This window comes from Cnephaeus nilssonii (assembly GCF_951640355.1).
Source record: "Cnephaeus nilssonii genome assembly, chromosome: 8".
Lineage (NCBI taxonomy): Eukaryota > Metazoa > Chordata > Mammalia > Chiroptera > Vespertilionidae > Cnephaeus > Cnephaeus nilssonii.
The window spans coordinates 42,584,653-42,612,204 of record NC_137079.1 but is presented as its reverse complement, the minus strand read 5'-3'; the positions used below and the strand labels follow the sequence as shown (position 1 = coordinate 42,612,204).

The 27,552-nt window shown below is 36.9% G+C and overlaps 1 protein-coding gene and 1 pseudogene across 2 annotated transcripts in view; both read left to right on the top strand.

The window, feature by feature from the left end:
* HS6ST3 (heparan sulfate 6-O-sulfotransferase 3) overlaps nucleotides 1-27,552 on the top strand; it is a gene marked incomplete at its 3' end in the record, with an annotated part of 698,384 nt that overhangs the window by 300,195 nt on the left and 370,637 nt on the right. The gene's annotated exons all lie outside the window — the stretch shown is intronic.
* On the top strand, nucleotides 13,339-18,487 carry LOC307104429 (nuclear prelamin A recognition factor-like; annotated as a pseudogene). Its single transcript has 2 exons — nucleotides 13,339-13,383; nucleotides 17,231-18,487. The product of its transcript is annotated as a nuclear prelamin A recognition factor-like (transcript).

Sequence of the window (27,552 nt, the reverse complement as noted above, 5' to 3'; positions counted from 1 at the left end):
TTTGTAGCTGAGGTTCTTTTACTGCTTAAATTTCTTAATGGCTCACCTTTTTTTTTAATGCTTGAAAATCATGTCTTTATTTTTTTTCTTTATTGATTAAGGTATTACATATGTGTCCTTATCCTCCCATTGCCCCCCCCCCCCCAATCCTCCCACTCATGCCCTCACCCCCCTGTTGTCTGTGTCCATCGGTTAGGCCTATATGCATACATACAAGTCCTTTGGTTGATCTCTCCCCCTTACCTCCACCCTCCCCTATCTTCCCTCTGAGGTTTGATAGTCTGATCGATGCTTCTCTGTCTCTGGATCTGTTTTTGTTCATCAATTTATGTTGTTCATTATATTCCACAAATGAGTGAGATCATGTGATATTTATCTTTCTCTGACTGGCTTATTTCACTTAGCATAATGCTCTCCAGTTCCATCCATGCTGCTGCAAATGGTAAGAATTCCTTCTTTTTTACCACAGTGTAGTATTCCATTGTGTAGATGTACCAGTTTTTTAATCCACTCATCTGCTGATGGGCACTTAGGCTGTTTCCAAATCTTAGCTATTGTAAATTGTGCTGCTATGAACATAGGGGTGCATATATCCTTTCTGATTGGTGTCTCCAGTTTCTTGGGATATATTCCTAGAAGTGGGACCACTGGGTCAAATGGGAGTTCCATTTTTAGTTTTTTGAGGAAACTCCATACTGTTCTCCACAGTGGCTGCACCAGTCTGCATTCCCACCAGCAGTGCATGAGGGTTCCTTTTTCTCCGCATCCTCGCCAGCACTTGTCATTTGTTGATTTGTTTATGATAGCCATTCTGACAGGTATGAGATGATACCTCATTGTCATTTTGATTTGCATCTCTCAGATGATTAGTGACTTTGAGCATGTTTTCATATGTCTCTTGGCCTTCCTTATGTCCTCTTTCGAAAAGTATCTATTTAGGTCCGTTGATCATTTTTTGATTGGGTTGTTTATCTTCCTTTTGTTAAGTTGTATGAATTCCCTGTAAAGAGGAGTACTGTAATTAGAGATAGACTCAACAGTTTTCCTGCTTTGTTCTAGAATGGAATGGCCACAACTGGTAATCAGGAGTTCGTAGTATTTAGGCTTCTAACACATCTAGGGATAAAAGAATAGAGCCACTCTTTCAGGCTCTAGCAAGGAATTAAGTCTCTCTTCCAATCTTAACTCCTTTCCTGCTTTAATTTTGGCGTTTGACATGGTAGGGGCTTTTTCATCCTTTGTAGTCTCAGTTTTAAGTTAGCATGCTGTCATTTTATAAAGCTACACCTAAAGTTTGATAAATTAGCTTTACGGGTGATGTTGCATTTCTGGTAGGAAAATGGTTTGTATAAAATTGTATAGTTCTCATTGGGAAGAACATGAAGAAAGGCATGAATATAGATTATTGCCAATAATCTTTGAAATAAAGGGCTTAGATTATGATTCTATTATTTGAATTTTTCCTACCTTATGGTACATTTCCTAATACTATGATGTAATATAGTATTAGAATACTGCAAATTCAAACTCATTTTTGTACCAAATGAGGCTTAGATCTTTTAAAGAAGAAATATACACAAAGGTGAGAGAATTATAATATCAAATATAGAAAGCATTCACTTTTATATACTGTGTGAAAACTAATGGATGTATTTTATTACTTTTTTTATTAACAGTAGCAAAAAATTGAATGGAGAAGGTGGCTAAACCACTAAAATATCACCGCCTTTCCCTATTTACACCAAGATCTTTCTGTTAAGTCTTCATGTGCTCATTTAATGCTTTGTGGTCTTCTCTAAAAGAAAACTTGGGCTAATGGGACTTATAATATTTGGAAGAGGATGTTGAAGAAATTGTATTTCCTTTTTTAAGCATCTGAGTTAAAAGATTAATTATATTTTTATAATAATACTAGTGTAAATTTTTTATAGTATACACTTCTGGAAAACAACAAAGAAGAGTGCTTATTAGTTTTACAGCACCCCTGTTAAGTCTAAAAAATATTTTCATAAAGAAACAAACTAGTTAAGTCAAATTTATCTTTAATAGCAGACTAAACTCTACTCTCAATCCTAAGTAGGCAATCTAATGCTAAGTCTGCTGTTATAATATGAGTATGTTTTTTCTCTCTCTTTTTGGGCCCATGTGGTTCTTTCCTCCAAGCATATCAACTACCATTAGCAATGCATTAACAGAAAGCATCCAGAGACCAGACTTTGAATACTGACTTGGGTAGTAACCTCTAACTCATGTGTTCTACCCTAGTGTTCCTGTTCACATTGCTATTATTGTACTTATCTCATTAAAACTAGATGTTTTGTTTGTCATGACCCCTGCCCTCTCCATCTCAGTAGTGTTGACTCCTTGAAGACAAAATTTTAAAAAATATATACTTATTTACTTTATATACTTGGTTCTAGGCACACTTTCTTGGGCATAGTAAATACTAGATAAATATTTAGTAAAGGAGGACCACAAGAGATAGGAGGAAGAGAAGGAAGGAGGTAAGAAAGGAAGGAGAAAGAAATGTAGGGACAAGCTATGAAAGGAATGAGATATGAAAGGGACAAAAGGATGGAAGGATTTTTTACTTGCTAGTTATAAGAACGTTTGCTGGAGCCTCTATTTTCTTATTGGTAAAATGGGGGAAATGATAACTATCTCTGTGGTTAATTAGGGGTTACTTGAGAGAACAGTTATAGACTATCTGTAGTTTGATTAATTACAGTACATTCTTTCCAATCTTTATTTTGAAAAAAAAATCCTATCTTTCCCCTTGAAGTCTTCCCAAATTAATTCAATCCAACCCAGTTTGGAAATTCCAAATTCTCAGCATATAGATATATGTTATACTGCAGTAAACTGCATTTTAATGTTTTCTTACTGGCTTCCTTTTGATCTTCCCACTAGGGCCATGTGGTGTGCCAAAGCCATTTCCCATCTCCTGATCGTCCTTTAGGTACCTTGAACTTGTCCATGGAAACTGGCAAATATTTCCCCTACCAAAGACTGGTTGTTAAACGTTTATTAGCACAGCACTGCTTTGGGCCCTCCTGCCTCTGTCCTATAGATGGTCCTTGGGCGAGGTCATTGGTGTCCTATTTGTAAGTATCCTATGGTAGGTCAACACTTATAAATGGTGAAAACATTGATTTGATTAGGAACAATTAAAAATGAAAAACAACTTTATGCTCAAGGCAAAGCCAAGGAATTCAAGGAGAAATATACAGTCATCACTGGTCTCAGAAATATCTGCCTTTTAAAACTAGCTGATTTATAATATAGGTATCTAATTTTAAAGCATGCTGTAGAATTATTAAGGATGACTTACCAGTTATAATCTCCTGTAATATAATCAACATATTAAATATTTCTGAATATATTATTTTTTCATTGATCCACTCATTCTTTTGAATAATCCATTTTTGTCTATCTTAACACTTTACATTTTAACAAAGGCTACATCAAACATTCTTATCAAGCATATAAGAAGTCTGCTTCTTTGACCCACCAATATGAATTGTTAAAAAATGTATTTTACAATTTCAAGTTATTTGTGGAGAAGAGAGTTTTATTGCTTCTCTTAAGGAAAGATAGATGGAGTATTTATTCCTTTTTATTCCTTGAGGGCCTTTTAATCATAGGAAAGTAGTGAGCTGATTACTAAAGAATCCTGAAAATTTCCTGCTAATAAAAACAAACAAATAAAACATTATTAAACTCAGCATCCTTGTCTGTACTGTCATATGTATAATACTTTAGAGTTTACAGAGAGCATAAACAGAAGAGCAATGATACCATTTTTTAAGCATTTACTAAGTATCAGTTTTGGGGTAAAGTGCTTTATGTATTTTATTATCATTTTATCTTTACAATAACCTTAGAAGATTATCTTACCTATTTTATAGATGAGGAAACTGATGCTTGAGCCTATTATGATTTGATGTATAATTTAGTTACTAGATTTACCAAACTACTAGACATTCCCTTTGCTTTTGTATAGGAAACAGAATTTATGCATTTTAAGCAGGGTGTACTTCATTCTAGTTATGTGACCTTGTATAAGCCACTTAACCTGTCTTTGCCTCACTTTTCTTACTGTAAGTTGAGGATAATAATCCAACCTCATAGAGCTATTGTGACTATTAAGTGTAATAATGTGTACAATGCTTACTACGTAAGAGTGCTGAACATGTGCTTTCTACTCTTGTTCTTGTTATAGCTACTGTTACAAGAAAGTTTTCCAATAGCATCCTTCCATTTTCATTTTAGTTCTTAACTATCCATTTAAAGTTTTTTTTAAAAAAATAATTGAAAGAACATAGGTTAGTGTAGTAGCCCAATTGTTTTGCATTCCCCATTTTGGAAACATTCCCTAAGGTGACCCCCAATGAATCCTGCCCTTATATAATCCACCACCCTGGAGCAATCGGTGGGGGTTAGATTTGGCAAAGGTGATAAGATGTCCCTCCTGTGGGCTTTGTCTTAGCAGATGGGAATGCCAGATTCTCCAGCTAGCCCTGACATGTTGTGAAAGGCCAATGGAGAAGGCTACATGGCGTGGAGGTGTCATTGGCCTCTGGGAGCTGAGAGTGGCCCTGGATGACATCCATCACATAGATAGGAACCTTAGGAACTGATGAGATTGGAAGTAGACGCCAAGCTCTAGAAATTAATGCAGCCTGGCTGACCCCGTAATTCCAGCCTTCTGAGACTCTGAGCAGAGGACTCAGTATGCTGTGCCCAGTCCCTGACCCCCTGAAACTGACATAATAAATGTGTTGTTTGAAGTCAACTTTATTACTACATTTTTGGTTATTTGGTACATAGCAGTAAGTAACTAATATACCCTTCTACACAAATTTCTGAATACCTATCTTACTTGGATCCATTTTTACCATATTAGTATTATACAAAAATATATCTTAAATTTAATTTGTAATTAGAGCCAAATAAAAGCTAGTTTTAAAATTTTTGAATGACTATTAATAATATTTAATTATTAACAAATTTAAAATATGAGTGTGATTACAAAAATAAAACAGATACTTTTAGACAAAGAAATGTTAGTCTTGCCTTTTTATTTTATAGTTGAAAAAATTGAATCTCATTTATACTATATTCTTTTGTCTTTGTACATTATGAGCTTTTCATAGATATTTTTATAAGATTACGCTGAAAGAGATCTTGAATTCATATAAATATTCATTATATTCTTTATTTGTAGAAGTGAGGAAATGCCCAAAGTTTCATTGTACCAATGCAAAGAAAATGCTTTTGTGTTTGGCCTGAATCAGACCCATGCCCATTACAGAAGACCACTAGTTGTCAGAGTGGAGATAGGCCTGGAGGTAGCTAAGAGCCACCCATGCCCACTGCCTGGTGTCATCATCATCTCAAGGGCTATCGATAAATTGGCTTCTGACTTAGGACTGGGAGACCCACGTTTAATGTTCACTGTGTGTGTGTACTGTAGGGGATGCAAGCTATAGTTGAGTCATTGACTCATTATGCCTATAGAATAAGTAAAAACTCTTACACCTTGCTATTTAGAGTCTTTCCTCAGTGATGTAGCCTAATTTAGTGCTTCAGCCCTATAAGCCCCCACTCCAGACTCAAAATTTCTTTTCAAGGACAGCTGACCTTATCATGTCCACCTCTGGGCTTTGTCCATGTAACTCACTACACATTTGAACTCTGCTCTTCCTTGAGACAGGGAAGCTCAAGTCCTCCATCCCTTCAATGGGGAGCACTTCTGCTCATCTCAACACACCGGAAATACTCCTTTTGATTTGTTAGTGCTGAAATCTCACAAACACACTCATACACACACTCAAACACACTCTTGTACTCATACTCTTGAATCCCTAAATAGACTTCGCATTTCTTAAGTTTAGAGAAGAGTGTCATGTGCCAGTTTTTATCCACTACAGTATCTAGTGATGCACCTTGATAGGTATTAATTTGATGTTTGTTAACTGATTAATTAATTGGTTGGTGTGGATAAGGAAGTGGGTAATGGACATAATTAAAGGGTTGATAACGGGAACTTATTACAGTTGATGGGAACTGGGGAGTTGGTAATGGCTGTAATTAGAGACTTAATAACAGGAGAATATCAGGAAGGAGATGCTGTGGAAAGACAAGGCCACAGTGGATAAGAGACATGAGAAGAGGCATTAATATGAAGGACTGAAGAAAAATACCTCCAATGGTGCAAAGCTTTGTGGTTTTGGAATTGGGAGAGTAGCATAATTCTCTGGCAAACTTTGGAGCAGGAAGATATGTTGTGGTTTGTACGATTTGTGTGCATGTGTGTATAATTGTGTAAAATGTCCTTGCATTATACTCCATCAATATCCGGGCATTTTCTTTTCCTCCTCCAAGTAACTGACCTCTTGGTTTTCAGACCCACAGTGTTAATTTGCAAGATAATGAAGATAGTGTAAAGACAGTGTAAAGAGTTAAAATATAAAAAAAAAAAAAAACACACAAAAAAAACCACCATTTTTCGAGCACACTGATCTGGAATGAAATTCTTTGAATATGAAACTTAGTGTCTCTAATTAAGGATATGTTGATTATTAAATGTCTAATTATTTTAAGCAAGTATAGGGAAGACGTCAAAATAATTACAATGGTTTGGAAACTGGGAGAGTAGACAAGAGGCTCATCCCCTCCTTTTACCAGCAATATTTTAACAAAAGACTTTTCTTTTGTACCTTGTGTTCTTTTTCTTTCCCTAATTGAAAAGACCTATGTTTGTTAATATTAACCATCATTCTATTTTTAACTCCAACTTGTAGGGGTCATGAAACTGTGTTTGACCCTCTAGCTCTCCTAATTAGATGTCAATGCAGACTTAATAAGCATTCTTTGTTTTCTCATCATCCAAGTCACCATTCAAGATGCCAGCTGTATCAGGCCTCCAACTCCCCTTGGTAGATGTCCCTTAGTAATTGATAATTCTCCCAGAGCTATACACATTTGTCCTGCCTCTACAGGCTGAATATGCCTGAATATACTCAATGAATCTTGATAAAAATTATATTTTCTCAGTTTCATATAGCTTTTTTTTGTTGACCGTTTTAATTATCACAAGCATATACATTCAGAAGTCAGAAATACTCTTTAATGACTTTTTTATTTACCATGTAAATTTGTGTAATGTGTGTATTAAAGAGCTCATCAATACAAACTCTCTGAACTACTTAGGACTTTTTAAAGTTGATATAAATATATATTTACACTTATTAACTCTTTTTATAAGATGTGGATGGATGTACAAGTTATAAGACCTTGGATCAGTTATTTAGCCTCTCAGATTCTCATCTGTGTAATGTGGATGATAGCATTTACCCTCTTAAGATGGTTAAATGGATTAAGTGAGATAATATATCTAAACTGCTTAGAACAGCTGGCATATATGCAAACTATATACTTTTTAGTTATTATCATTTAGCAGTTTGAAGTGGTCAGTGTTAATGTAACTGATCATTCTTAGGTCTGCATTTGTTTAAGGAGGCATACTCTACATACAATAAACACACAATTTTAAGTGCACAATTGTATGCCTTTGAGAACTGTGCACACTCATGTTACATATACTCCAATTAAGATATAGAACATTTATATCACCCAGCAAGTTCCTTTGTCCCTTTGCAGTCAATCTCCTGTCTCTCAGAGGAAAAAAATTCTTATTTCTATTACCAAAGATTAATTTTGCCTATTATATAACTCCAGAAAAATAGAATCATAGAAGATGTATTCGTGTCTTGCATCTTTTCTGCATCATATTTTTTACATTCTCATGTTGCTGCATGTATCAGTAGTTCAATCCTTTTCATTGTTGAGGGACATTTCATTATATATGCAACTTGTTTATTCATTCTCCTATTGATGAACATTTGGGTTGTTTCTAGATTGGGAGCTCTTACGAATGAAATTGCAATGCATATTTTTAATATAGATCTTGCCATGGATGCATGATTCCTTCTCTTTGGTAAGACCTAGGAATGGAATCACCAGATATAATAGGCTAGGTGCATGTTAGCTTTTAAAAAAAGTAACTCTCCAAGATGGTTTTACCATTTTTATATTCAGATTAGCAATTTATGAGATTTCCAATTTCAAGTCCTCATTGACCTCAATTTGCCATTTCAGCCAAGCTAGTGGGTGTGAAGAGGATCTCATTATAGTTTTCATTTTCACTTACCTGTTGACTAGTGATGAGGAGCTCCTATTCATATGCTTATTGGCCATTCATACATCTTCCCTTGTGAAGTGTGGATTCAAGAATTTTGCCAATTTTTAACTGGTTTGTCTTTATTATTGATTATTCTTATTTGATTTGAATTAAATTATTTATATACATACCGAATGTTTATGTGTTTTTTCCATTTGTCAAAGGAAGGAAATCACTGCCAAAGTGGTTACTCATCTTCAAATAGACTCAGTAAAGTATCAATACCTTTGTTTCAGAGTTTCACACCAAAACCAGAGCCAAGGCAGGTGTTGCTACCATCTGAGAGTGATAATCATTTGCAGATGCTACATATGGTATCTCTAATAACTCAGATTCTACATTATGTGGCTCTCTACATTTTTACAGTTTTGTGACTTAATCATTTCCTTCCTACAGTTGTTTTAATTTGTCTCTTCAAGGATAAAAAAAAAATCCCTGTGAGAATATAAGAATAATTAGTTTCTATGAACTGGATATTTGCAACAACTGTTTTTTTTTTAAGGTGGGGGAGCAATTTTCTTTTCGGGAGGGGGGGCGGGCAGGGCATAACCTTCTAAGTACACCACCATAGCTGTGAAATTTGAATGCTTTCATTAGCTTATATCAGGGTCATTACAGTAGTGACAGCTAAGGAATGTTAATACATACTTAGAAAATGTGTTTGTTAATGGCTCTCAGGCAAAGACTGTGACAGAGCTGCCCCTAATTCCATAAACATAAGGCATATTAATCCCTTTAGTTGACAGGTGCTTAAACGGGCAGATTGGATGAGTAATTGGGTTGTTCTCCTAATCCTTAGCTTTGAATATAAATGAGAAATATCTCGATGTTTTTATTTGTCTTCAGTAATGTCTTTAATTGATTTATTTTAAAATGAACTGTTTCTGTAGAATAGTGATTTCTTTCCACATCTGTTGTTCATATGAGAGGGGTTACAATTATAACATTTCTAACCCTTTAACACCCTTTCCAAATTCCATATAAAGGACTGGTGAAGTCATCCTCCAATTATTTCATTTTAAATAACATTATTTTGGGAGGGGAAAAAAAACTATTCCCTAGGAATAAGACGAATCCCTTTGGAAGCTGCTCAGTACCTTATATATGCCCTCAGGATACAATTTAGTGTTATATACTGTATGACCTAAAAAAATTTAAGGTAGTTTCCAAAAGAGCCTTAATGTGCTCTCAGGAGGCATCACCTGGCCTGGAAAGACCCAGCTCAATATTCCTCTTTACTTGACAGTGAGAGAAATTAGTTAACATTTTAAAGAGTGGGCTGATATATTTCTGAACCTTTTGTTGCAGACTCTCATCTGTCAGTGTGATGAAGGATTGGGGAAAAATTGGAATAAGTGAGAGTTGTGGCATGAGAGGAATGGAAGACATTTTATAGAGCAATGTAGGAAAAAATAGTTTGGAAAGAAAAGTTGGGGAGTTCTTCATGCCAAATCAGGCCAATCAGCCAAGAAACTCATGAAAGGTCAGCACCTTAAAAAATAGCAAAAAGGCAGCCAATACCTCACACTAGAGCCACAGTGAATCAGAGGATAGTGGAGTGCTGGGGGAATGAAGGTTGGGTAATAAATTGTGGTACTATATTCAGAGAGAGCCAAGGGAAGAAAATATCTTGTTTATGTATTTCCCCCCCAAGTTTAGGGCTCTTTCTACATTTTACTTCTATATACACCATCGTTTGTACAAACAGATAGCTCTAAATTTTTAGTTGATTGGCATTTGTAATGTTAACAGATGTTAATGTTTTACTTTGGGGGAGGGTGAAGGATATGAAGATGTTGCTATATGTGGAAATATGTTGTTACCATGTTTGGTCATGGTTGATGGGAACTCCTAGTGGGAAGGATCCTTCCCACTTCATTTTTTTGCCTCAGGATCTGACACCATGTCTTGCTTCTAGACACATAAGGAGCATCAGCTGATGGAATAAAATCTGATTCAGGAGCTTGCTAGCAGACTTGAGTACTTCTTAGTAATGACAGATTTTTTGACAGACTACTTGAAGCCCCTTTTCTATAATAGTAAGTACATCTATAGGGGTGCTACATTTTCTACCTCCTTTGCTGGTGTAAATGGCCTTTCTTAATACAAAAAGATCGCCTATAACATTCTTTGGAATGACTGTTGCTAAACGGCCTGACAGTACTGAGAGGGACAAGTTTGGAATAGCAGTTCAGAGGATTATTCACATTTTCTTGCAATTGCCTTTAGAGTGACCTATAGTTACTTTATAAAGAGATCAAATTCATAAGCTATCAGGGCTGTTTACTTGTCCAGTAAATAAGAAAACCTTTGAACTTTGGAAACTTAGGACAATAGAAAATACAATTTTCAAGTTTGTTGAATAAGACTGTAAACATTCCCCCCCCCTCCCCAGTTCATGTTTTAGCTGTGTGATTAATTTAGTTTCCTCGAAATTTGTAATCCTTTTACGCTAGGTTCCACAACGTTTAAGCCGCTGAAATACCAAGGACATTAGACTATTGTGTTGATTTTGGATTAGAGCAGTTTAATTACAATTTCAACTTTTTCTAATCAGTTTTATATTTTTATTTAGACAATCTGGTATTACACATAGGTAATTATGACCTATTTAATATAAAAAAGGGAAAAGAAAACATTCAATTTTGAAGAATATAAGACCTTGTACCATAATTCTTAGGCTCAGTATGCTGATTTTTTTTTCTTCTCAAATACTAGTGAATACAGCCAATACCTATTCCTGCACATTTTACATAGCTTCATGGAATTATAATAGCTTGTTTTTATGTCTGTGGAAAAACCAGTGCTATCCATTAGCTGTAAACCGGAACACTAAAGTGCTGTGTGAATCCATTTTACATTGGAACTTTGAAATTAACAGAATGTTTTAGCTATCATTTACATTTCACAACCAGGGAACTGTTCAGTGTAGACAAATCTAACAGTAAGATAGGAACTGGATCTATATTCATTCTCAATTTTCTTCGGAATGGCTTGTTTTTTAGAAATGCAAGTGCTCTTTTCAGGTCAAAGAATTATAAAATATAAAAGAGCAACACTGACACTTTATTTAAGCACCAGTAGCCCTGCACACGAATCCGTGCGCCAGTAGCTCACCAGTAGCTCCTTGCCTCCCTCCAGTAGCTCTCCGCCCGCTGCCCCACCCTCCTGTATCTCCCCCACTCCCCCCCTCCCCTCATAGCTTGCTGCCCTGCCCCCTCCTGTAGCTCTTGCTACATTTGCATATTACATCTTTATTATATAGGATAATATGTCTTTGTGCCTTTGGGAGTGGGGAGGATGAAGATCTTTGAGTTCGGTAAAGGTGCATATCAGGTATTTAGAATCTTCAGTTGTCAGAACGTACTCTTAAATAGGTTTTTGATTTGATTGTAGAGGGAATCTCTTGTGATTCTCTTTTCATATTGACTTATTAGGTCAACATTAATTAAACATGTTCTGTAAACCAGATACATATGTAACTGTATATTTGAAATATAGCTTTCTTATTTTTAATGGAAACTGCATCCTAATAATTTCTCTCCATTTCAGTATCAAGATATTTGTATTAACAGTCTATAGTGTAGTGAGTTACAAAAAGTTACATTATTCATAGCATTTGACATTAAATACAGATAATGTTGAAATGAATATATTTGTTAAAATTGAAACTTAATGCAATAATTTGCTAATATTGAAACTTAAAATATTCTTTGTGAAATTTTAATCTTAAAAGAAGTGACTTATTTATAAAGTTTCTATCAATTTTATCTGATGAAGGATAAACTGTAATTTATCTCTTCAGTGATAAATTCTTACATACATCTTTAGGCAATATAGCATAATAGTTAGATGTGAAGCTTGGCCCTGGATAAATTTGGATTATATTTTTGCTCAGTTATTCACTACCTTTTAAAATTTAGGCCAGTTGTTTAAGCTTTGTTATTATTATTATTTTTTAACTGATGAAATGGGAATCATAATAATATTTATCTCATGGAGTTGTGATGATTAAATAAGCAATAACATATAAAGTGCCCAATACTGAGCACATATTAGGAACTCAATAAATGTTTATCTTTCATATACCATATTTGGCACAGTATCTTACATGTACTCAAAATTACTTATTGAATGAATAAGTCATTGCTTTGGGGTTTTGAAAACAAAATTGATTCTGAAACACCAAGCTGGATAGGTTGTACTCACTTTGGTAATCTATTAAATATATCCCTGAATAAAGTTTTAATGAATTAAATCAATAAGTAAGATTTTTGATGACCTAGTGAAATCAAGAAACTGTGCTAGTTGATGTGGAACATGTAAAGCAAAATAAGAAATTGTCCTTGTCCGTAAGGAAGTTACATTACAATTACAGAGGGGGGAATAAGACCTGAAAAATTTAAGAATAATATTGAATTTAAGTAACAGGAGAAATGATAAAAGACAATTACAAAAATTTTAATAAGTGACATAATTAAGAATTTTAGGAGTTAAATAAAATTTCAAACCTCAGGATTCAGGAAAGATTTAGTAACAACTCAAAACTTCAATATTGATAATATTTGGGATTTTTAGCATTGTTTTCAATACTGATGATGGTAAATATATTCTATTCTCCCCCTAGTATTCATATTTCAAAGTAGATAGTGTATAAATAAAGTACAATATTTGTGCTTTGCTTCATAAGGACCAACATGGTATAGCTGGATATATAAAAATGAATGAAAAATATTTCCTGGCCAGGAGCACATTGCACAAATACACACAGAGCTAAAATATAAGATGCAGTATGATAAGTTTATTCAATTATCATATCCTAAATCAGGAAAGAAACTGAGCATCATTTATATATTACACTATTGAATAGGTAGTGGTTTGCTAGGGATACAAAGGTGTAGCTCTGACCTTCAGGAGACAGCCTAAAGAGGGGAGGGAGTTGAGTAACAGATAGGCCTACAAATACAGTTTCAAGACAAAAATGCTCTAATAGAATTTTTTTCAAATGCTCTGGAAAGCCAGAAGAATATGTCTCTTGAGCAACTATAAGAGAGAAATAAAGAGGAACAAAAGATGAGTATGAGTAAACAACAATGACCTCTAATGGGGAAATCATGGAAGACTTCCTGAAGGAGAAGGTATTTGAGTTGAATTTTGAAATGAGGTTATCTCAATGAATTCCCCAAATGGGATATATTTGTTCATATCTAACATATGCACGGTCAGTTTGTATGTGGAATCTGGGACAGAATACTCCATAGTTACATTCAACTTCTAGCACTGTGTCTGATCATAGTGGCTGCTAATAAGTAATTGGTTGAATAAATTTACATTGTGCATAATAGAAGCAAGCTGGGGTTAGAAAAATGCTGAGCAGTGCTCCTATTTCTCATTTATCTTTGCATTCCCTATAGTGCCTAATTCAGTGTTTTACACATTGCAGGTACTCCAGTATTTGTTAAATTTATGACTTTTAGGTGGAGATCGTTGGTAGTTAGGCTTATGTGGTAAGTAAATATGTCAAGAGTTTTCCCATGGCTGATGTGTCAGAGCATATGCTAAATTTGAGAATGTGTTTGTCATTGTGTTACTAGCATAAGATGAAATATAGATCAATAAAACAAACAATAAATAGGAACTTCTATTTATCCAGTGCTTCTCATTTCCCGTGTGCTGTGATAAGAATTTCATATGAATCATCTCTAATCTTTAAAATGATCTGCAAGTAGATCTAGCTCTGTTTGCAGACAATGGAATTCAACATCAAGAAATAAACTGACTTATTCAAGGACACAAAATCACTAAGACCTGAAAACGAGTCCAGAAAAAGAAAACTCCTAAAAGGTTCTATTACACACACAAATAGTGTATGATAATATGGTTTTTAAAACAAGTGCAAAAATAAAGGTGTGATTAATAAGTAGAAAATGAGGTTAGTTTTAGTGGTGAATAAGTTTCATTTCTACCTCAAATAATTTTTTAAAGTAAATGTCAAATGAATAACAGAATTAAATGTAAAAAAAGAAAAAGAAAAAAAAGGAATTATAAAAGCACGATAAGGCTAATATTTTCTTCATAAAGAGGAAAAGGCATTCTGGGTAAAAAAGCAGTGAGCAGAACAATGAAAATAATGATAGATATGTCTACATAAATACTTTAGCTTCTACAAATCAAAAGAATAAAAAGATACCATGCACAAAGTTGTAGAACAAATGGCAAATTGTAAAAACACAAAACATCTATCAGTAGATTAAATCCATGATATTGTAATATAATATAAGATATAATGTGAAAAAATAAATTTCACAATTAAAAATGGACAGAAGAAATTAACAAGTAATTTTCTAAAAAATGCAAGTTAATAAGTATGTAAAACATGTACAACCTTACTGATATTAAATAAAATAAAAATTAAAGAAAACAAATTAAAGACATAGTTAGATACCTCATATTACATAAATATCAAGCTGATAGTGATTTAAAAAAATCTTTGCCTTGGAGATAAATTATGGGAAAAGCACTCTAATATGTTGCTGGGATATTTTTTTGCAGTATTACCTCCAATTGTGTTAAATTATAGTTTGTTAGTTATAATGTTAGTTAGCCAAATTATTCCAATTTTATCCAATGGAATGTTAGTTAGCCACATTTAGGTATAATATTTAAGGACATAAGAAGTGCCTCCTAACCTTCTGTTCAATATATAAAATATATCACCTTGTTAAAATAGCAATAAAGATAAATAGAAAGTCTAGGAACAAATGCATTTAAATGCTAATCATTGTGGCAAAAGTTTAGTTATATTATGAAGGTCATATTTCCCAAATTCCCTATAATTAAAAAATGATAGGAAAATAAAACTATATATATATTTTAAAAAGTAATGAGAAATACTTTGCTACACAATTTAAAATTATAAGTGAACCTTGGCACTGAGTTAAGAATGAAGATATTGAATTTCCAGATGAAAGTTCTTCAACCTCACTATCAGAGAATACACAAACCATCATTGGTGGGGGAAAATCAAAACAAAACATGCAACTAAGTGAAGAACAACTAGAGTTCAAGGGTAAAACTGAGATGCATGTAGTAAATTATTCTAGAAGAAAAAAAAGTCTTTTAGGAAGATCTACATGTTGAAGATAATAACTAGTTTCAAAATTTAATGAAACTAGGCAAAGATTTTATTTGGAGACTAGACCACAGATCCCCCTAACATTCAGTGAAGTGAGGAGCTGCTTCTCTAGTGCTGCCTGCCAGGGAGGGAGCAGGTTCTTTTGAGAGGAATGCTTCTATGTCAGACACAGGAGTCAAAGAGTTGTCATGGAAAATATATTAGGACTTAAGTGGGCTGAAATGGGGAAAAGAACAGGGTAAGCGGAGGAAAGATATTTGCAAATACTCAGATAGAGTGATGATATGGCAAATTCTGGGAGTGTAAGAATTTTGGTGGGGCTGCAGCCAAAAGAAAATGTGGGGAAGTAACAGGAGATGAGTAAACTAAGTGAACAAGGTCCAATTCCTGTATTGAATCAAGATTTCATCTTGCAAGATATGAGAACCAATTAAGGTTGCATAGAACAGGAGTGACACACTATGATTTATGTTGCAGAAAGGCTGCTCCAATACCAACCTGGAAGATGAATTGGTCGGAAATCTGATTAGAGGCAGGACAGTTAGATATTGCAGAAATTCAAGTGAGAAATAAAGATGGGGACAAAGAAAGTGGCAATAGGAGGAACAGAAGATGGATTTGAAATGTTAAAAAGTGATAGGAACAATAATACTAGATGAAAAATGAATAAGGGAGGGGTTATTAATAGGCAAGATTAAGATGACCTGAAGTTTCAGGGTTAGGTCACAGGGGATTGGTGGTACTCTTTGTACAGAAAGGAAATGTAGGAGGAGAAACAGATTAAGAAACAGAGAAAGGTGGTGCACGTGGTGCAGATATGAGACATTTCTAAGAAGAGAGTCCCAGCAGTGGACTGAAATGTCTTTGGGGCCCAGGATGGCAATCTAGATTGGAGTTAAAAATTCCAAGTCAAGGATGGGAATGAGAGCATATCCTAGAGAGAGTTTTTGTAAAGAAAAGTAGCCTTAGCCAGTTTGGCTTAGTGGATAAAGCATCGGCCTGTGGACTGAAGGGTCCTGGTTTGATTCTAATCAAGGGCACATGCCCGGGTTGTGGGCTCGGTCCCCAGTAAGGGGTGTGCAGGAGCAGCCAATCGATGATTCTCTCTCATCATTGATGTTTCTATCTCTCTCTCCCTCTCCCTCTCTGAAATCAATAAAAAAGTAAAAAAAGAAAAAAAAAAAGAAAAATGGGTGGCTGATGTAATTGTGAAAAAATCAACAGATAATAAGATGGATTAAGAAGGTTCTTGAATAGAAATAAATGGTCAAGTGTAATATGCAGAGAAGCTGACAGGCAAGTTAATAGAATCTATTATATAAGTCATAAATAAGAGAATTTCCACAATAAGATAGTGTCAAAGCCACAAAGAAAATGAGTGAGAGAAGTATTGGCTGGTTTCAATTGGATCTCTTTGATTCAGTACTTTGTAGGCATTCAATAAAATATCTCCAGGTCAGTTTTTATAAGAAATACATTTCATTAAAACCTACAAATTTCCATTTTGGAATATGTCTTTGTATATGTAATATATATGTACATATAAATCTATATATATAAAGAGCCAGGGTCTTTAACAACCAAACAGACGACCGGTCAATACCCCAGCCCTCAGGCTCCATTGATCAGGGAATGGCTAATGGGAAACCAACCGGGTCCCTCAGGCTCCAATGAATCCATGGCAGCAGCAACTGGTGAGCAGGCAGAAGGCAGACCTCCTGGTCCCTCCCCCGGCCCACAGGCTCCCATTGATCAGGGGATGGCTAACAGGAAACCAGAGTGAGTGGTGCGGCCGGGGACTGGCGAGCAGCTGGAAGGCAGGTCTTTTGGTCCCTCTTCCTGGCCCTCAGACTCCAATCAATAGGTGGCGGAGGTGGGGCGGAACTGGGGAGAACGGAGAGAAGGGAGAATTCCAAAAGCTGGCCGATGCCAAGATATTTCTGAGTGACTGCCTGGCGTGTGACAGTTGTGTGACCGCAGAGGAAGGAGTCCAAGTTTCTCAGCAGAATACCAAGGACTTCTTCCATGTTCTGAACCTTAATAAGAAATGTGATACCTCACAGCACAGGGTGCTGGCAGTGTCCGTGTGTCCTCAGTCTCTGCCTTATTTTGCTGCTAAATTCAGCCTCAGTGTCACTGATGCATCCAGAAGGTTCTTCAGCTTCCTCAAAAGCCTTGGGTGCACTGTCTTTGACGTGAAGATAGCTGCGGACTTCAGCATCCTGGAGAGTCAGAAGGAATTTGTGCGTCGGTACTGCCAGCAACGTATGGAAGAGCCCCAGCTACCCATGCTGACCTCCGCCGGCCCCGGCTGGGACAGATATGCAGAGCGTGTGCTGGGTCCCCCCATCACCCCCACCTCTCCATGGCCAAGTCTCCCCAGCAGATCATGGGCTCTCTGGTGAAGGATTACTTCACCAGATGGCAGAACCTGTCCCCAGACAAGATTTTCCACGTCATCGTGGCCCCGTGTTATGACAAGAAACTGGAGGCCCTTTGAGATGATGTTCCCACAGCTTTACATAGTTCCCAGGGTGCTGACTGCGTGTTAACCTCAAGTGAAATTGTCCAGATAATGGAGCAAAGTGACCTCGCCTTGAATGACGCCGCCGTGGACACTGTTTGGAGACATGAAGGAGAAGGAGGTGAGGCTCCACGAGGGTGCCAGCTCCAACGGGCACCTGGCACACACCTTCAGGCACATGGCCAAGGAGCTGTTCAGTGAGGACGAGGGGGTGCTCACCTACCGCACCCTGAGGAACAAAGACTTCCAGGAGGTCACCCTTGAAAGGGACAGAGAGGTTCTGCTACGCTTTGAGGCTGCTTACAGCTTTCGGAACATCCAGAAGTGGTCCTGAAGCTGTAGAGGGGCAAATTCCCCTGCCACTTCGTGGAGGTCCTGGCCTGCGCTGGGGATGCCTAAGTGGCAGGGGCCAGGCCCAGGTGGATGACAGGGCAATGCTGCGGCAGATGGAAGGCATCTATGCTGCCATCCCGGTGTGGCCCCGGGGACCCGTGCCCATGTGCAGGAGCTGTACTAGGAGTGGCTGGGGCGGGGGGTGGGGCGCGACACCCCCTGGGCCCAGGCAGCCCTGCACACCGCCTAGCAGGGCCCAGGGCAGCCTGCCAGGACATCAAGTGGTCAGGCTTAGCATCTCTGTCATTGCTTTGGTTTTCAGAATTCCCTGCTCCCCATCAGTCGGCTCTCTCCCTCTGTGGGGCGCTGTCATCATCACATGGGTGCAACTGGAATATTGTATCTCAAGAGGATTGCCCCAATGTATGTATCCTTTTATCCGACGATGAAAAAATTCCAAAGAACAAGAATGGAGACAGACTACTGTCCTTTAGGCTTAAACCGCCCCCCCCCTCCCCCCCAGAAGTGTCCTGCGAAGAGCTGAAACTTGGTTCTGCCCATGCGCCTCAGAGAGATTGGATGGGGAAATGGCCCGGTTTGGCCCTGACTTTACCCACTTATGTTACTCTTGAAGGTGTCTTTGCCACAATGTGAATAAACTGCCACCTTTTGGAATAGGGGCTCATACGAAAGTCTGCATTCCCAACTTTTCTTGAAACAGATCTATGTTCTTGCAGCTGTGGCCACCATCCTGAGATCAGGTCCTATCGACCAGGTCCTGTCGCTGGGAATCAGGGGGCACTGGAGTGGAGCCTCCCCCGCCCCCCCCCCCCCCCGGGCCCTTTTACATTCAGGGATTGAGCTGAACTCACTTTGGGGGAGGCCTGGCAAGGTTGACAGGTGTCACAGATGGAGGATGGAGAATGGAGAGGCAGACACTCTGCTCGGTCCCTCCCTGGGTGGGGTCAGGTCAGGCAGATGAAGGCCGGCCAGCCCACCCCACAATTGGGTGAGATAGCATCCTCTGTGTCCACCTCTCACCCCGTGGGCCCGGCCACTCCCCTCAGCTCCTGGCAGCCCTCTGCGTTCCACAACAGTGCACTCTGCCCTCACATGCTGCTTGCCCTAAGTGAGAAAGAAGAGAGCCAGTTGGCCCACAGACAACTACACAGAAAGATAGGGCTCATGGCTGGTGAGTGCAGTGGCAGTGGCGGGAGCCTCTCCTGCCTCCATGGCAGTGCTAAGGAGCAGCGAGCTGAGTGGTAAGGAGCAGTGAGCAGGCGGGCAGTAAGGAGCGAGGGGTCCCCGACTGCGAGAGGGATTTCCAACTGTCAGCTTTGGCGGACATCCCCTGAGGGGTCCTGGACTGCGAGAGGGTGCAGGCTGGGCTGAGGGACGCGCTCCCCCCCGCCCCCCCCCCCGAGTGCACAAATTTCATGCACCGGACCTCTAGTGTAAATATAAGCCTTAGACATAGTATTAACTAATATTTATTAAATAAACAATTGAATAGAGAAAGTAGAAAGAATGAAATATAGAGATAACTCTCATGTGGTTTTCTCCCCACCCTTCCCCAAATCACACTCTCCCTCTGTTACTTTCTACCTTCTCCTGAGAATGATAATGTGCTACCTTTGTTTTAGGCCTAGATAACATGTCCATTTATGTGCATATTATATGATTCTTCTCTTATTTGAAAGGCCTTTTTGAAGTGATGCTTTCTGTGTTTTACTGTCATTATCAGCTCACATTGTTTTTAATTGAAAAAATGAGATTCAAGCCTTAGATTCAATATTGTTTCATCTCTTTATGAATATTATTCATTGATTAGTCAAAGTGTTTCTTAAATTTATGAGTCACCATACTTCAAACACTTCTGAAAATAATCTGGAGATAAAGTGAAAGGGTATACATAATGTAAAACTTAATTGGTTAAAGCACCTAATTTTATTTTTAGAATGAGCAGAAAATAAGCTAGTATCACTGTGGCACACAGGTTAGACTTAGTAAATGTGGTCAGAGAAGAAATTGGGGGTGAAAGATATAGAAAACCAGTGTATTATTTTATGCTATATCACTTAAAATTTTTCAAACTATCCATTGTCTTGTAAAATATTAAGTTTGAGAATTGATAGAGGACATTACAGCAACATTATTTTTAGAAGAAATCTTTACTAAAATTAAATAATTTTAACAGCATCCAGGTATTTGCTTCATGTTTGGTTTTGTGTCACTTCTCAAATCCTTCTTGAATTTGCTTATAAAGGTTAAAGTTGTGCAAATAATATAGCATTTGGTGGATATGAAAGCTTGAATATGCATTATGTGATAATTGTTATGACTTTGTTTGGGGTCTAAAACCATCTCCTAAAATTTTCAAACATCACCAGTCTAGAAACTTACCAACTAGTTATGCCTCATATAGTTGTCCTGTGAATGATTTTGATTATTGATGTTGTCTAGCATTTTACTTACCAAAATCCATAGTAGAATTCCTTTCTTCCTATAGCTAGTTTTTGAGGAGATGAAAAATAAGCTATTAGAGCTTAGGTTTCAATTATGAATGAATATCATATTTGCAATTATGTTAAACACAAGCAATACAGTGTTACATAAATGATACTGGGCTATAGCCAAATTTCTTCCAGAACATGGCAAAGTCAAAACTTTCAATAGCTCTTTGAAACTGTATGGTAAATTTTTAAAATTTTGTTACAGTTTTAAAATTCTTGACTTACAGACCTTGTTTAGTCATACCTTTAAGAAATAAGATATTTTGCCGAAACCGGTTTGGCTCAGTGGATAGAGCGTCGGTCTGCAGACTGAAGGGTCCCAGATTCGATTCCGGTCGGGGGCATGTACATTGGTTGCGGGCACATCCCCGGTTGGGGGTGTGCAGGAGGCAGCTGGTCGATGTATCTCTCTCATCGATGTTTCTAGCTCTCTATCCCTCTCCCTTTCTCTCTGTGAAAAATCAATAAAATATATTTTAAAAAAAAGAAAAAAAAAGAAATAAGATATTTTAATAATGCATTTTAGGAGATAAATTAACAGATGAAATAATAAGTGGGATTTATTCCAGGGATGCAAGGATAGTTCAATATTGGCAAATCAATCAGTGTGATACAACAATAACAAAACAAACAAAGGATAAAAATCATATGATAATTTCAATAATGCAGAAAAGAATTTGAAAAAATTCAGCATCTATTTATGATAAAAACTCTGAACAAAGTGTGGATAGAGGGAACATGCCTGAATATAACAAAGGCCATCTTATATAATAAAAGCCTAATATGCAAATCAATTGAGAATGATGTTTATCATATACTAGAGGCCTGGCACACGAAATTCGTGCACAGGTAGTTATGCGGAACGACTGGTCGCTATGATGCACACTGACCACCAGGGGGCAGACACTTAATGCAGGAGCTGCCCCAAGCCAACAGGCCCCAGACCAGCCAAGGTGGGTGCCAGCGAGGGCCCCTCGATTGCCCTGCCAGTTACCCCGCAGATCAGCTCTGATCGCCAGCCAGGCCTAGAGACCCTACCTGTGCATGAATTTCGTGTGCTGGGCCTCTAGTATATGATAAACATCATTCTCAATGGTTGAAAGCTGAAAACTTTTTCTCTAAAATCAGAAACAAGGAAGGTTGCCCACTCTCACCACTTTTATTCTATATAGCATTGGAAGTCCTAACCACAGCAACCAGACACAAAAAAGGAATACAATGCATCTAAATTGGAAAGGAAGAAGTACAACTGTCATTATTTGTAGGTGATAGGATACTATATAGAGAAAATCCTAATGATTCCACCAAAAAACTTGTTAGAACTAATAAACAAATTTGGTAAAGTTGCAGGATACTAAATTAGTATGCAAGTTAATAATTGTGTTTGTATACTCTAATAATTAATTAGTAGAAAAATAAATTAAGAAAACAATCCCATTTATCATTGCATCTAAAAGGGTAGAATTCCTAGAGGTAAATTTAACCAAGGAGGTAAAAGATCTGTACTCAGAAAATGTAAGACATTGAAGAGAACACACATAAATGGATGGATATACTGTGCTCATGAATTGGAGGAACTAATATTGTCAAGATGCCTATACTACTCAAAGCAATGTACAAATTCAGTGCAATCTCTTTTAAAATTCCAATCATATTTTTCATAGAATTAAAACCAGTAATCTTAAAATTTATATGGAACCACAAAAGACCCCAAATAACCAAAGCAATCTTGATAAAGAAAAACAAAGTTGGAGGAATAATGCTCCCTACTTTCAAACTATACTATAAAGCTATAATAAACAAAACAGTATGCTACTGGCACAAAAATAGACACACAGGTCAGTGAAAAAGAATAGAGAGTCCATAAATAAATCCATGCTTATATGGTCAATTAATCTACCACAAAGGAGGCAAGGATATACACTGGGGGGAAAACAGTGTCTTTAATAAGCGGTGCCAGGAAAACTGGACAGACACATGCAAAACAACAACAACAAAAAAGAAAATAAAAAAAAAAGAAAAAGGAAAGAAAGAAATGGGACCACTTTCTTACACGTTACAAAAAAAATAAACTCAAAGTGGATAAAAGACTTAAATGTAAGACCTGAAACCACAAGACTCCTAGGAGAAAACATGAGCAGTAAACTCTTTGACATTGGTCTTAGCAGTATCTTTTTGGATATGTCTCCTCGGGCAAGGGCAACAAAAGAAAAAATACTAGTGAATGAGACTACATCATATTAAAATATTTTTGCACAGAGAAGGAAACCATCAACAAAACAAAAAGGAAACATACTGAATGGGAGAAAATATTTGCAAATGATATATCCAATATGTAGTTAATATCTAAAATATATAATAAACTCATACAGCTCAACATAAAAAAAATAAGATTAAAAAAAGGGCAAAGGACCTGAATAGATATTTCTTCATAAAAGAAATACAGATGGCAAACAGATACATGAAAAGATGCTCAATATTACTAATCATCAGGAAAATACAAATCAAAACCACAATGAGATATTACCATACACTGGTCAGAATGTCTATTATCAAAAAGACAACAATGAATAAGTGTTGGTGAGCATATAGAGAAAAGGGAACCAATGTGTACTGTTGGGGGGAGTGTACTAATAAATTGGTGTCACTACTATGGATAACAATATGTAGGGTCCTCAAAAATTAAAAATAGAACTACTATATGATTCAGCAGTTCCTCTTTGGGTGTTTATCTTACAAAAGCAATAATTGGAAAAGATATATTTTCATTGCAGCATTATTTACTATAGCCAAGATATGAAAGCAGTTTAGGTGTCCATTGATAGATGAATGGATAAAGAAGATGTGATATCCTATATACATATACAATGGACTATTACTTAGCCATAAAAAATGAAATCTTGCCATTTGTGACAATGTGGATGGACTAGCGGTATTATGCTAAGTGAAATAGTCCTACAAAGAAAGATAAATATCATATGATTTCACATATATGTGGAATTTTTAAAAACAAAATGAACAAGCAACATAAAGTATAAACAGACTCATAGATACAGAGAACAAACTTATGGTTGCCAGAGTGGAGGGGGTTGGGAAGATGGGTAAAGGGGATCAAGAGGTATAAACTCCCAGTTATAAAAATAATAAGTCACAGGGATGTAAAGTACAACATAGGAAGATAGTCAATAATAGCATAATAACTTTGTATGGTGACAGATGGGTACTAGAATTATCGTGGTGATATTTCATAAGATATTTAAGTGTTGAATCACAATGTTGAACACCTGAAACTAATATAATATTATTTGTCAACTTTACTTTAACAAAAATAAAATAAAATTTTACATAGATCACTCCTGCAGAGGGAAAGTACTGTATATTTCATTGTGGTTTACTAAGTGTTAAATAAAAATAATTAAGAAATTATTTTTACTCAGATTGATCCTTAGCTGATTAGAATAATTGAAGTTTAGACTTTGAAAGAATTTTAACATCATTTAGTCTGATCTTATATTTTGTGTATGCAAAATACAGGGTCCAAAGAGGTATGTTTATTAAACCTAAATTTTAGCTAGTCTTGGGATTTCAACAATTCAAATTCCTTGATGCATGTTCTAGTACTCTTTCTCCACACAGTGTTTCTCCTTGCTGAATAAATATGGGCTCGTTTTCATTTTACACAAAAGTGACTCTTAGGTGTTTAAAAAATGGTGTATTTTACAAGAAGTGATGGAGCCTTTCTTAGAATGCTATGATATTTGAGTGAGACATTAAACTCTTTGTCCCTTTAAAAACAAAACAAAAGCAGAAACATTTTTCCAGTCAGCATATTTGATGTGTTTTTTTTTAAACTTAGCCTCCATAGTTATAATAATTAACTACTCAAAAATGTAGACTTAAAAATAGGATATATTACACATAACTGAAAAATTCTGGCTAGGATATTGCTGTCTTGCAATAATGGTTCTTTAGGGAATGGGATGACCTGCTCAACCATTTTGAATCTTCTCACAGTGTATCATTAATCAGAATATTACAGTTCCTGAGGGAAGTTGTCTGGGAACATGATATTCAGTACAGATGGGGTGGGAGCCGATGAGGGGGGAGGGAGGAAGAGTCATCTTACTCTTTTCCCAGGAAATCTCAAGAATCTACGGTGAGACCCCAAGTCCTGTTGATGAAAAGGACACATTATAATACAACCCTGAAGCCTCTCCAGCCCAGGGATGCACTTCCACTCTCCTCTTGCTAAGCAATTTTATTGCCTTAGCATTGAAAGGAAAAATAAAGCGCTCTGCTTTTGTTTGGAATGAAGGGCACACCATTTCCAAACTCTGTCTTTGCTGAATCTGCCTAATGAAGCAGCTTAGGCACCTCGTGACTGGAATAGCTGGAGTTGGGGGAAATAAGACCAGCTTGCAGAGCTGTGGAGATGTGCATATTGGCACAGAAGACCCTTGATTGGCTTTAGAAAATAATGGTTGATGTTCTCTGTGGATCTTGCAAGAGAATCTTACTGAAAAAAAAAAAAAAGACGTTTCATTTATGCCACTTCCTTCTGTTACTGGCAGCCCTGCAAATGATCTGGAACAGGTGGGCATACCAATAAGCAAAGAATGTGCTTTACAGCCTGTCATACTCCACTTATCTTATTTTGATGAAGACATATAAAGGGAAGATCTTGTGTTAGGAATCTGTAAAGCACTAACAAAATAAAAGGTACAATTTCTCTCTGGTAAGTTAGTTGGCTATTAAAATTGAGAATAATTTTCTTGCAATTTCACAGTACAGTTTTCCGTCAATGGCAGACATCATTTGGGGCAGAAAAGGGAGAAGCAGTCTATCAAAAACAGATAAAGAAAAGCCACGCCACAGCCTGCTGTTTCTGTTATTTTGGATGATCGAGCTTGTGCGCAAATGAAATCATGACAGATTCATTTATATGAAATGGCCATTGCTGATCTCCTTGCCAGAAACTAGATTGCTTTTTTATTTAGGAGATTTGCAGAGCAGTCCTTAGCTTTTTTAGTTAGTGGCAAAATGGCACCTGGCCAAATTGCCTCTTCTCATCCAGTTGGTGTTGCCAATACCTTGGGATGCGTGCATTAAAATATATTTGCAGTCAATTGAAAAATTATTTTTCCCTTTAAATTTTTTAACCATTTGCATAGTTGGATGGGGAATACCTTCTTTAGCCTTATATTGAGATTAATAGCTGGGTTGATATAAATATTGCATTTAATAAGTATAGGGTTATGAGTTTAAAAAACAACAAAAATATCTTATGGATGATTTTTTTATTTATGATATTGATCATTTCAAGTGAAGTGCTTAAAGTATTTTTATTGCTGGTTATGCAGGCCAAATTGATTGAGAACTAAAAACTGAATACACTGATTGATTGGAGAACATAAAGGAATTTGGTAGGCACAAAGAAAAGTCAACTAGCCAAGTGTTTTGGAGGGATAGCTCATTTACAAATTTCCACTCTTAGAGGGCCTACCTGCTTGCTCATCACCAGAGGCATGGGGTAACTTTTGGCTGCCAGCACACATTCAAAAATGCTTAGCAAGGGGACAGGAATTCGAACAATTATAAGTGTATCTGTTTTGAAGTTTTATTTTGCACTTTTCTTCTGCTCCCTTTTCTTACAGGTACCAACTGCTGGTGTGTTTAGTGGACCAATAAATTTATTCATTTATCGAGTGTTCACCATGTGCGAGGTACCTGTGTTAGAAGCTGGAGGTTCAGAGTAAAATAAGCAAAGGTTCCTGCTCCACTGAGCTTACATTCCCCTGCAACACTTTTCTTCCTTGCCCTATTTCAGAGCCAGTTGAGGAAGAGAGAGAGAGAGAGAGGAATCAAACAGTGAAGATAAACACATTAAGTGTTACCACTGATGAAGCTGATTAGAGACTGTGGCTTTTGATTTAGCAACCCCAAAGAGCTTGCTGATGAATATTTTACTCCTTTACTAGACTTCAGGGCCCAAGAGAGCTGGAGCCATATTTGTTTTGTTGACTTCCATTTATTCAGGGCCCAGCAAAGCGAAAAATATGTAACATAATGTAATATAGCATATGTATAACAATATAAATATATACACATGTGTATTTATATATGTATTCATGTAGTCATTTTCACATATATTCAACTTTGTGTATACATAATACGCGCGCGCACACACACGTGCGCACACACACACACATACCCACATGTATATGTAGAAAGAACAAGAGAGAATCTATTGTTGTTTGTGATAACTGTGTTCTATAAAGTTGCTGCAAACACTGAATTGGTGAGTACTAATTGCTCCTAGGGGAAATGCAGGTTCAGATTCCTGCAAGCCTCTGGTCACAGCATGTTCATCAACCGATCAATACACAACCTGGTTTTATGTTTGTTTTGGTTTAAAGACACCTTATTTAATATCTATTGCTGATTCATTGACACTGACCTCACGCAAAACACTATAACTCATGCCTGCAAGGAAGTTTATCTAACACATATTTTCTCTGTGAGGCACAGCACAGCCTTCTTGTGCTTAGGGGAACCAGAGAGCACTTCAGCTCTACACTTGGGGGCCATTGTCAGCAGCAAAATTACCAACAAAGAGCACAAAAATGTAAAAAAGACACGGCACTAAATAGAGCACTAAAAAGGCACTTATTTGCTGTATGAGAGTTGAAAGAAGAAAGCAGAGTGCTGCCTTGTTCAACCTCAGCCTGGGACAAGCCTGTGGGGTTTGCCACTCTGAGCATGTGGTGTGAATGATCGCAAAAGCATCATGGGTATTGATTTT